The following is a 12,553-nucleotide window of genomic DNA, read 5'->3' on the forward strand; positions in this document are numbered from 1 at the left end:
TTCAGTACAGTACAGTGGAGTAGAGTACAGTGCAGTAGAGTTCAGTACAGTACAGTACAGTGCAGTAGAGTTCAGTACAGCACAGTACAGTAGAGTTCAGTAGAGTTTAGTTCAGTAGAATTCAGTACAGCACAGCACAGTAGAGTTCAGTACAGTACAGTAGAGTTCAGTAAAGCACGGTAGAATACAGTAGAGTTCAGTACAGCACAGTACAGTAGAGTTCAGTACAGTACAGTAGAGTTCAGTAGAGTGCAGTAGAGTTCAGTACAGCAGAGTACAGTACAGTAGAGTTCAGTACTGTACAGTAGAGTTCAGTAGAGTGCAGTAGAGTTCAGTACAGCACAGTAGAGTACAGTAGAGTTCAGTAGAGTTCAGTACAGCACAGTGGAGTACAGTACAGTACAGTAGAGTTCAGTAGAGTGCAGTAGAGTTCAGTACAGCACAGCGGAGTACAGTAGAGTTCAGTACAGCACAGTAGAGTACAGTACAGTAGAGTTCAGTAGAGTTCAGTACAGCACAGCGGAGTACAGTAGAGTTCAGCACAGTACAGTAGAGTTCAGTACAGCACAGTACAGAACCCTAGAGTTCAGTAGAGTACAGTCCAGTAGAGTTCAGTACAGTACAGTAGAGTACATTTACATTACATTTAAGTCATTTAGCAGACGCTCTTATCCAGAGCGACTTACAAATTGGTGCATTCACCTTATGACATCCAGTGGAACAGTAGTGCATCTAAATCTTTTAAGGGGGGTGAGAGGGATTACTTTATCCTATCCTAGGTATTCCTTAAAGAGGTGGGGTTTCAGGTGTCTCCGGAAGGTGGTGATTGACTCCGCTGTCCTGGCGTCGTGAGGGAAAGATGTGTCAGAAGAGGGACAGTACAGTACAGTAGAGTTCAGTACAGTTCAGTACAGTACAGTACAGTACAGTAGAGTTCCGTACAGTCGAGTTCAGTACAGTACAGTGGAGTAGAGTACAGTGCAGTAGAGTTCAGTACAGCACAGTAGAGTACAGTAGAGTTCAGTAGAGTTCAGTACAGTACAGTAGAGTTCAGTAGAGTGCAGTAGAGTTCAGTACAGCAGAGTACAGTACAGTAGAGTTCAGTAGAGTGCAGTAGAGTTCAGTACAGCACAGCGGAGTACAGTAGAGTTCAGTAGAGTTCAGTACAGCACAGTAGAGTACAGTACAGTAGAGTTCAGTACAGCACAGCGGAGTACAGTAGAGTTCAGCACAGTACAGTAGAGTTCAGTACAGCACAGTACAGAACCCTAGAGTTCAGTAGAGTACAGTAGAGTACAGTCCAGTAGAGTTCAGTACAGTACAGTAGAGTACAGTACAGTACAGTACAGTAGAGTTCAGTACAGTTCAGTACAGTACAGTACAGTACAGTAGAGTTCCGTACAGTCGAGTTCAGTACAGTACAGTGGAGTAGAGTACAGTGCAGTAGAGTTCAGTACAGTACAGTACAGTGCAGTAGAGTTCAGTACAGCACAGTACAGTAGAGTTCAGTAGAGTTTAGTTCAGTAGAATTCAGTACAGCACAGCACAGTAGAGTTCAGTACAGTACAGTAGAGTTCAGTAAAGCACGGTAGAATACAGTAGAGTTCAGTACAGCACAGTACAGTAGAGTTCAGTACAGTACAGTAGAGTTCAGTAGAGTACAGTAGAGTACAGTGCAGTAGAGTTCAGTACAGCACAGTACAGTAGAGTTCAATAGAGTTTAGTTCAGTACAGTAGAGTTCAGAACAGCACAGCACAGTAGAGTTCAGTACTGTACAGTAGAGTTCAGTAGAGTGCAGTAGAGTTCAGTACAGCACAGTAGAGTACAGTAGAGTTCAGTAGAGTTCAGTACAGCACAGTGGAGTACAGTACAGTACAGTAGAGTTCAGTAGAGTGCAGTAGAGTTCAGTACAGTAGAGTTCAGTAGAGTTCAGTACAGCACAGCGGAGTACAGTAGAGTTCAGCACAGTACAGTAGAGTTCAGTACAGCACAGTACAGAACCCTAGAGTTCAGTAGAGTACAGTCCAGTAGAGTTCAGTACAGTACAGTAGAGTACATTTACATTACATTTAAGTCATTTAGCAGACGCTCTTATCCAGAGCGACTTACAAATTGGTGCATTCACCTTATGACATCCAGTGGAACAGTAGTGCATCTAAATCTTTTAAGGGGGGGGGGTGAGAGGGATTACTTTATCCTATCCTAGGTATTCCTTAAAGAGGTGGGGTTTCAGGTGTCTCCGGAAGGTGGTGATTGACTCCGCTGTCCTGGCGTCGTGAGGGAAAGATGTGTCAGAAGAGGGACAGTACAGTACAGTAGAGTTCAGTACAGTTCAGTACAGTACAGTACAGTACAGTAGAGTTCCGTACAGTCGAGTTCAGTACAGTACAGTGGAGTAGAGTACAGTGCAGTAGAGTTCAGTACAGTACAGTACAGTGCAGTAGAGTTCAGTACAGCACAGTACAGTAGAGTTCAGTAGAGTTTAGTTCAGTAGAATTCAGTACAGCACAGCACAGTAGAGTTCAGTACAGTACAGTAGAGTTCAGTAAAGCACGGTAGAATACAGTAGAGTTCAGTACAGCACAGTACAGTAGAGTTCAGTACAGTACAGTAGAGTTCAGTAGAGTGCAGTAGAGTTCAGTACAGCAGAGTACAGTACAGTAGAGTTCAGTAGAGTGCAGTAGAGTTCAGTACAGCACAGCGGAGTACAGTAGAGTTCAGTAGAGTTCAGTACAGCACAGTAGAGTACAGTACAGTAGAGTTCAGTAGAGTTCAGTACAGCACAGCGGAGTACAGTAGAGTTCAGCACATTACAGTAGAGTTCAGTACAGCACAGTACAGAACCCTAGAGTTCAGTAGAGTACAGTAGAGTACAGTCCAGTAGAGTTCAGTACAGTACAGTAGAGTACAGTACAGTACAGTACAGTAGAGTTCAGTACAGTTCAGTACAGTACAGTACAGTACAGTAGAGTTCCGTACAGTCGAGTTCAGTACAGTACAGTGGAGTAGAGTACAGTGCAGTAGAGTTCAGTACAGTACAGTACAGTGCAGTAGAGTTCAGTACAGCACAGTACAGTAGAGTTCAGTAGAGTTTAGTTCAGTAGAATTCAGTACAGCACAGCACAGTAGAGTTCAGTACAGTACAGTAGAGTTCAGTAAAGCACGGTAGAATACAGTAGAGTTCAGTACAGCACAGTACAGTAGAGTTCAGTACAGTACAGTAGAGTGCAGTAGAGTGCAGTAGAGTTCAGTACAGCAGAGTACAGTACAGTAGAGTTCAGTAGAGTGCAGTAGAGTTCAGTACAGCACAGTAGAGTACAGTAGAGTTCAGTACAGTTCAGTACAGTACAGTAGAGTTCCGTACAGTCGAGTTCAGTACAGTACAGTGGAGTAGAGTTCAGTAGAGTACAGTGCAGTAGAGTTCAGTACAGTACAGTACAGTGCAGTAGAGTTCAGTACAGCACAGTACAGTAGAGTTCAGTAGAGTTTAGTTCAGTAGAATTCAGTACAGCACAGCACAGTAGAGTTCAGTACAGTACAGTAGAGTTCAGTAAAGCATGGTAGAATACAGTAGAGTGAGTTCAGTACAGCACAGTACAGTAGAGTTCAGTACAGTCGAGTTCAGTACAGTACAGTGGAGTAGAGTTCAGTACAGTACAGTACAGTGCAGTAGAGTTCAGTACAGCACAGTACAGTAGAGTTCAGTAGAGTTTAGTTCAGTAGAATTCAGTACAGCACAGCACAGTAGAGTTCAGTACAGTACAGTAGAGTTCAGTAAAGCACGATAGAATAGAGTAGAGTTCAGTACAGCACAGTACAGTAGAGTTCAGTACAGTACAGTAGAGTGCAGTAGAGTGCAGTAGAGTTCAGTACAGCAGAGTACAGTACAGTAGAGTTCAGTAGAGTGCAGTAGAGTTCAGTACAGCACAGTAGAGTACAGTAGAGTTCAGTAGAGTTCAGTACAGCACAGTACAGGACCCTAGAGTTCAGTAGAGTACAGTAGAGTACAGTAGAGTACAGTGCAGTAGAGTTCAGTACAGCACAGTACAGTAGAGTTCAATAGAGTTTAGTTCAGTACAGTAGAGTTCAGAACAGCACAGCACAGTAGAGTTCAGTACTGTACAGTAGAGTTCAGTAGAGTGCAGTAGAGTTCAGTACAGCACAGTAGAGTACAGTAGAGTTCAGTAGAGTTCAGTACAGCACAGTGGAGTACAGTACAGTACAGTAGAGTTCAGTAGAGTGCAGTAGAGTTCAGTACAGCACAGCGGAGTACAGTAGAGTTCAGTACAGCACAGTAGAGTACAGTACAGTAGAGTTCAGTAGAGTTCAGTACAGCACAGCGGAGTACAGTAGAGTTCAGCACAGTACAGTAGAGTTCAGTACAGCACAGTACAGAACCCTAGAGTTCAGTAGAGTACAGTCCAGTAGAGTTCAGTACAGTACAGTAGAGTACATTTACATTACATTTAAGTCATTTAGCAGACGCTCTTATCCAGAGCGACTTACAAATTGGTGCATTCACCTTATGACATCCAGTGGAACAGTAGTGCATCTAAATCTTTTAAGGGGGGTGAGAGGGATTACTTTATCCTATCCTAGGTATTCCTTAAAGAGGTGGGGTTTCAGGTGTCTCCGGAAGGTGGTGATTGACTCCGCTGTCCTGGCGTCGTGAGGGAAAGATGTGTCAGAAGAGGGACAGTACAGTACAGTAGAGTTCAGTACAGTTCAGTACAGTACAGTACAGTACAGTACAGTAGAGTTCCGTACAGTCGAGTTCAGTACAGTACAGTGGAGTAGAGTACAGTGCAGTAGAGTTCAGTACAGTACAGTACAGTGCAGTAGAGTTCAGTACAGCACAGTACAGTAGAGTTCAGTAGAGTTTAGTTCAGTAGAATTCAGTACAGCACAGCACAGTAGAGTTCAGTACAGTACAGTAGAGTTCAGTAAAGCATGGTAGAATACAGTAGAGTGAGTTCAGTACAGCACAGTACAGTAGAGTTCAGTACAGTCGAGTTCAGTACAGTACAGTGGAGTAGAGTTCAGTACAGTACAGTACAGTGCAGTAGAGTTCAGTACAGCACAGTACAGTAGAGTTCAGTAGAGTTTAGTTCAGTAGAATTCAGTACAGCACAGCACAGTAGAGTTCAGTACAGTACAGTAGAGTTCAGTAAAGCACGATAGAATACAGTAGAGTTCAGTACAGCACAGTACAGTAGAGTTCAGTACAGTACAGTAGAGTGCAGTAGAGTGCAGTAGAGTTCAGTACAGCAGAGTACAGTACAGTAGAGTTCAGTAGAGTGCAGTAGAGTTCAGTACAGCACAGTAGAGTACAGTAGAGTTCAGTAGAGTTCAGTACAGCACAGTAGAGTACAGTACAGTAGAGTTCAGTAGAGTTCAGTAGAGTTCAGTACAGCACAGTACAGGACCCTAGAGTTCAGTAGAGTACAGTAGAGTACAGTAGAGTACAGTGCAGTAGAGTTCAGTACAGCACAGTACAGTAGAGTTCAATAGAGTTTAGTTCAGTACAGTAGAGTTCAGAACAGCACAGCACAGTAGAGTTCAGTACTGTACAGTAGAGTTCAGTAGAGTGCAGTAGAGTTCAGTACAGCACAGTAGAGTACAGTAGAGTTCAGTAGAGTTCAGTACAGCACAGTGGAGTACAGTACAGTACAGTAGAGTTCAGTAGAGTGCAGTAGAGTTCAGTACAGCACAGCGGAGTACAGTAGAGTTCAGTACAGCACAGTAGAGTACAGTACAGTAGAGTTCAGTAGAGTTCAGTACAGCACAGCGGAGTACAGTAGAGTTCAGCACAGTACAGTAGAGTTCAGTACAGCACAGTAGAGTACATTTACATTACATTTAAGTCATTTAGCAGACGCTCTTATCCAGAGCGACTTACAAATTGGTGCATTCACCTTATGACATCCAGTGGAACAGTAGTGCATCTAAATCTTTTAAGGGGGGGGTGAGAGGGATTACTTTATCCTATCCTAGGTATTCCTTAAAGAGGTGGGGTTTCAGGTGTCTCCGGAAGGTGGTGATTGACTCCGCTGTCCTGGCGTCGTGAGGGAAAGATGTGTCAGAAGAGGGACAGTACAGTACAGTAGAGTTCAGTACAGTTCAGTACAGTACAGTACAGTACAGTAGAGTTCCGTACAGTCGAGTTCAGTACAGTACAGTGGAGTAGAGTACAGTGCAGTAGAGTTCAGTACAGTACAGTACAGTGCAGTAGAGTTCAGTACAGCACAGTACAGTAGAGTTCAGTAGAGTTTAGTTCAGTAGAATTCAGTACAGCACAGCACAGTAGAGTTCAGTACAGTACAGTAGAGTTCAGTAAAGCACGGTAGAATACAGTAGAGTTCAGTACAGCACAGTACAGTAGAGTTCAGTACAGTACAGTAGAGTTCAGTAGAGTGCAGTAGAGTTCAGTACAGCAGAGTACAGTACAGTAGAGTTCAGTAGAGTGCAGTAGAGTTCAGTACAGCACAGCGGAGTACAGTAGAGTTCAGTAGAGTTCAGTACAGCACAGTAGAGTACAGTACAGTAGAGTTCAGTAGAGTTCAGTACAGCACAGCGGAGTACAGTAGAGTTCAGCACAGTACAGTAGAGTTCAGTACAGCACAGTACAGAACCCTAGAGTTCAGTAGAGTTTAGTTCAGTAGAATTCAGTACAGCACAGCACAGTAGAGTTCAGTACAGTACAGTAGAGTTCAGTAAAGCACGGTAGAATACAGTAGAGTTCAGTACAGCACAGTACAGTAGAGTTCAGTACAGTACAGTAGAGTGCAGTAGAGTGCAGTAGAGTGCAGTAGAGTTCAGTACAGCAGAGTACAGTACAGTAGAGTTCAGTAGAGTGCAGTAGAGTTCAGTACAGCACAGTAGAGTACAGTAGAGTTCAGTAGAGTTCAGTACAGCACAGTAGAGTACAGTACAGTAGAGTTCAGTAGAGTTCAGTAGAGTTCAGTACAGCACAGTACAGGACCCTAGAGTTCAGTAGAGTACAGTAGAGTACAGTCCAGTAGAGTTCAGTACAGTACAGTATAGTATAGGTCATTGCTCTACAGTACAGTAGAGTTCAGTACATTACAGTAGAGTTCAGTAGAGTTCAGTACAGTACAGTAGAGTTCAGTAAGGCACGGTAGAATACAGTAGAATTCAGTACAGCACAGTACAGTATAGTTCAGTACAAAACATTAGAGTTCAGTACAGTAGAGTTCAGTAAAGCACAGTAGAGTACAGTACAGTACAGTAGAGTTCAGTACAGTTCAGTACAGTACAGTAGAGTTCCGTACAGTCGAGTTCAGTACAGTACAGTGGAGTAGAGTTCAGTAGAGTACAGTGCAGTAGAGTTCAGTACAGTACAGTACAGTGCAGTAGAGTTCAGTACAGCACAGTCCAGTAGAGTTCAGTAGAGTTTAGTTCAGTAGAATTCAGTACAGCACAGCACAGTAGAGTTCAGTACAGTACAGTAGAGTTCAGTAAAGCATGGTAGAATACAGTAGAGTGAGTTCAGTACAGCACAGTACAGTAGAGTTCAGTACAGTCGAGTTCAGTACAGTACAGTGGAGTAGAGTACAGTGCAGTAGAGTTCAGTACAGTACAGTACAGTGCAGTAGAGTTCAGTACAGCACAGTACAGTAGAGTTCAGTAGAGTTTAGTTCAGTAGAATTCAGTACAGCACAGCACAGTAGAGTTCAGTACAGTACAGTAGAGTTCAGTAAAGCACGATAGAATACAGTAGAGTTCAGTACAGCACAGTACAGTAGAGTTCAGTACAGTACAGTAGAGTGCAGTAGAGTGCAGTAGAGTTCAGTACAGCAGAGTACAGTACAGTAGAGTTCAGTAGAGTGCAGTAGAGTTCAGTACAGCACAGTAGAGTACAGTAGAGTTCAGTAGAGTTCAGTACAGCACAGTAGAGTACAGTACAGTAGAGTTCAGTAGAGTTCAGTAGAGTTCAGTACAGCACAGTACAGGACCCTAGAGTTCAGTAAAGCATGGTAGAATACAGTAGAGTGAGTTCAGTACAGCACAGTACAGTAGAGTTCAGTACAGTACAGTAGAGTTCAGTAGAGTGCAGTAGAGTTCAGTACAGCACAGTAGAGTACAGTACAGTAGAGTTCAGTAGAGTGCAGTACAGCACAGCGGAGTACAGTAGAGTTCAGCACAGTACAGTAGAGTTCAGTACAGCACAGTACAGGACCCTAGAGTTCAGTAGAGTACAGTAGAGTACAGTCCAGTAGAGTTCAGTACAGTACAGTATGGTATAGGTCATTGCTCTACAGTACAGTAGAGTTCAGTAGAGTTTAGTTCAGTACAGTAGAGTTCAGTAGAATTCAATACAGCAGAATTTAGTACTGTACAGTAGAGTTCAGTTCGGCACAGTACAGTAGTGTTCAGTACAATACAGTGGAGTTCAGTACAGTACAGTAGAGTTCAGTAAAGCACAGTAGAGTACAGTACAGCACAGTACAGTAGAGTTCAGTACAGTACAGTACATTACAGTAGAGTACAGTAGAGTTCTGCACAACACATTAGAGAACAGTGCTGTACAGTACAGCACAGTAGAGTACACTGCAGTACAGTAGAGCTCAGTTGAGTACAGTAGAGTTCAGTACAGAACAGTAGAGTAGAGTAGAGTTCAGTAGAGTACTGTAGAGTTCAGCACAGAACAGTAGAGTTCAGTACAGCACAGTACAGTAGAGGACCCTAGAGTTCAGTACAGCACAGTACAGTAAAGATCAGTAGCGTGCAGCACAGTAGAGTTCAGTACAGCACAGTAGAGTACAGTGCAGTACAGTAGAGTACAGTAGAGGTCAGTATAGCACAGTACAGTAAAGGACCCTAGAGTTCAGTACAGCACAGTACAGTAAAGATCAGTACAGTAGATTTCAGTACAGTACACCACAGTACAGTACAATAGAGTTCAGTACAGTAAAGTACAGTACAGTACGGTACAGTAGAGTCCAGTTCAGCACAGTACAGTAAAGTTTGGTACAGTACAGTTCAGTACAGTACAGTTCAGTACAGTAGCGTTCAGTACAGTAGAGTTCCGTACAGTAAAGTACAGTACAGTACGGTACAGTAGAGTCCAGTTCAGCACAGTACAGTAAAGTTTGGTACAGTACAGTTCAGTACACCACAGTACAGTACAATAGAGTTCAGTACAGTAAAGTACAGTACAGTACGGTACAGTAGAGTCCAGTTCAGCACAGTACAGTAAAGTTTGGTACAGTTCAGTACAGTACAGTGGAGTAGAGTACAGTAGAGTTCAGTAGAGTACAGTGCATTAGAGTCCAGTACAGCACAGTACAGTAAAGTTCGGTACAGTACAGTTCAGTACAGTACAGTAGAGTTCAGTACTGTAGCGTTCATTACAGTCGAGTTCCGTACAGTCGAGTTCAGTACAGTCGAGTTCAGTACAGTACAGTGGAGTAGAGTACAGTAGAGTTCAGTAGAGTACAGTGCAGTAGAGTCCAGTACAGCACAGTACAGTAAAGTTCGGTACAGTACAGTTCAGTACAGTACAGTAGCGTTCAGTACAGTAGAGTTCCGTACAGTCGAGTTCCGTACAGTCGAGTTCAGTACAGTACAGTGGAGTAGAGTACAGTAGAGTTCAGTAGAGTACAGTGCAGTAGAGTTCAGTACAGTACAGTACAGTAGAGTTTAGTTCAGTACAGTAGACTTCAGTAGACTTCAGTACAGCACAGCATAGTATAGTTCAATACAGTACAGTAGAGTTCAGTAAAGCACAGTAGAATACAGTAGATTTCAGTACAGCACAGTACAGTAGAGTTCAGTTCAGTACAGTAGAGATCAGTAGAGTGCAGTAGAGTTAAGTACAGCACAGTAGAGTACAGTACAGTAGAGTTCAGTAGAGTGCAGTAGAGTTCGGTAGAGTTCAGTACAGCACAGCGGAGTACAGTAGAGTTCAGTAGAGTTCAGTACAGCACAGTAGAGTACAGTCAGTAGAGTTCAGTAGAGTTCAGTAGAGTTCAGTACAGCACAGCGGAGTACAGTAGAGTTCAGCACAGTACAGTAGAGTTCAGTACAGCACAGTACAGCACAGTAGAGTTCAGTACAGTAGAGTTCAGTAGAGTGCAGTAGAGTTCAGTAGAGTTCAGTACAGCACAGCGGAGTACAGTAGAGTTCAGTAGAGTTCAGTACAGCACAGTAGAGTACAGTCAGTAGAGTTCAGTAGAGTTCAGTAGAGTTCAGTACAGCACAGCGGAGTACAGTAGAGTTCAGTACAGTACAGTATAGTATAGGTCATTGCTCTACAGTACAGTAGAGTTCAGTACATTACAGTAGAGTTCAGTAGAGTTTAGTTCAGTACAGTAGAGTTCAGTAGAATTCAATACAGCAGAATTTAGTACTGTACAGTAGAGTTCAGTTCGGCACAGTACAGTAGTGTTCAGTACAATACAGTGGAGTTCAGTACAGTACAGTAGAGTTCAGTAAAGCACAGTAGAGTACAGTAGAGTACAGTAGAGTTCTGCACAACACATTAGAGAACAGTGCAGTACAGTACAGCACAGTAGAGTATACTGCAGTACAGTAGAGCTCAGTTGAGTACAGTAGAGTTCAGTACAGAACAGTAGAGTAGAGTAGAGTTCAGTAGAGTACAGTAGAGTTCAGCACAGAACAGTAGAGTTCAGTACAGCACAGTACAGTAGAGGACCCTAGAGTTCAGTACAGCACAGTACAGTAAAGATCAGTAGCGTGTAGCACAGTAGAGTTCAGTACAGCACAGTAGAGTACAGTACAGTACAGTAGAGTACAGTAGAGGTCAGTACAGCACAGTACAGTAAAGGACCCTAGCGTTCAGTACAGTACAGTACAGTTGAGTACAGTTCAGTACAGTAGATTTCAGTACAGTACACCACAGTACAGTACAATAGAGTTCAGTACAGTAAAGTACAGTACAGTACGGTACAGTAGAGTCCAGTTCAGCACAGTACAGTAAAGTTTGGTACAGTACAGTTCAATACAGTACAGTTCAGTACAGTAGCGTTCAGTACAGTAGAGTTCCGTACAGTCGAGTTCAGTACAGTACAGTGGAGTAGAGTACAGTAGAGTTCAGTAGAGTACAGTGCAGTAGAGTCCAGTACAGCACAGTACAGTAAAGTTCGGTACAGTACAGTTCAGTACAGTACAGTAGAGTTCAGTACTGTAGCGTTCAGTACAGTAGAGTTCTGTACAGTCGAGTTCCGTACAGTCGAGTTCAGTACAGTACAGTGGAGTAGAGTACAGTAGAGTTCAGTAGAGTACAGTGCAGTAGAGTTCAGTACAGTACAGTACAGTACAGTAGAGTTTAGTTCAGTACAGTAGACTTCAGTAGACTTCAGTACAGCACAGCATAGTATAGTTCAATACAGTACAGTAGAGTTCAGTAAAGCACAGTAGAATACAGTAGATTTCAGTACAGCACAGTACAGTAGAGTACAGTACAGTACAGTTCAGTAGAGTACAGTAGAGTTCAGTACAGCACAGTGGAGTACAGCAAAGTACAATAGAGTTCAGTACAGTACATTAGACTTCAGTACAGCACAGTACAGTAGAGGACCCTAGAGTTCAATACACTACAGTAGAGTTCAGTACATTACAGTAGAGTTCAGTAGAGTTTAGTTCAGTACAGTAGAGTTCAGTAGAATCCAGTACAGCAGCGTTTAGTACTGTACAGTAGAGTTCAGTTCGGCACAGTACAGCAGTGTTCAGTACAATACAGTGGAGTTCACTACAGTACAGTAGAGATCAGTAGAGTTCAGTACAGTACAGTAGAGTTCAGTAAAGCACAGTACAGTAGAGGACCCTAGAGTTCAGTACAGTACAGTAGAGTTCAGTACAGTACAGTAGATTTCAGTACAGTACACCACAGTAGAGTACCATAGTTCAGTACAGTAGAGTTCAGTACAGCGCAGTACAGTAGAGTTCAGTACAGCACAGTACAGTAGAGTTCGGTACAGTACAGTTCGGTACAGCACAGTAGATTTCAGTACAGTAGCGTTCAGTAGACTTCAGTACAGTACAGTATAGTTCAGTACAAAACATTAGAGTTCAGTACAGTAGAGTTCAGTAAAGCACAGTAGAGTACAGTACAGTACAGTACATTACAGTAGAGTTACCTACAGCTGAGTTCAGTACAGTCGAGTTCAGTACAGTACAGTGTAGTAGAGTTCAGTAGAGTACAGTGCAGTACAGTTCAGTACAGTACAGTACAGTTCAGTACAGTAGATTTCAGTACAGTACACCACAGTACTGTACAATAGAGTTCAGTATGGATAAGAGCGTCTGCTAAATGACTCAAATGTAAATGTACAGTACAATACGGTACAATAGAGCACAGAAGAGTACAGTAAGGTAAAGTAAATAAAAGTACAATAGTACAATAGTTCAGTACAGTAGAGTTCAGTACAGTAGAGTTCAGTACAGCACAGTAGAGTCCAGTACAGCACAGTACAGTAGAGTTCAGTACAGTAGCGTTCAGTACAGCACAGTAGAGTCCAGTACAGCACAGTACAGTAGAGTTCAGTACAGTAGAGTTCAGTACAGTAG

Source organism: Oncorhynchus nerka, linkage group LG28 (assembly GCF_034236695.1).
Source record: "Oncorhynchus nerka isolate Pitt River linkage group LG28, Oner_Uvic_2.0, whole genome shotgun sequence".
Taxonomy (NCBI): Eukaryota; Metazoa; Chordata; class Actinopteri; order Salmoniformes; family Salmonidae; genus Oncorhynchus; species Oncorhynchus nerka.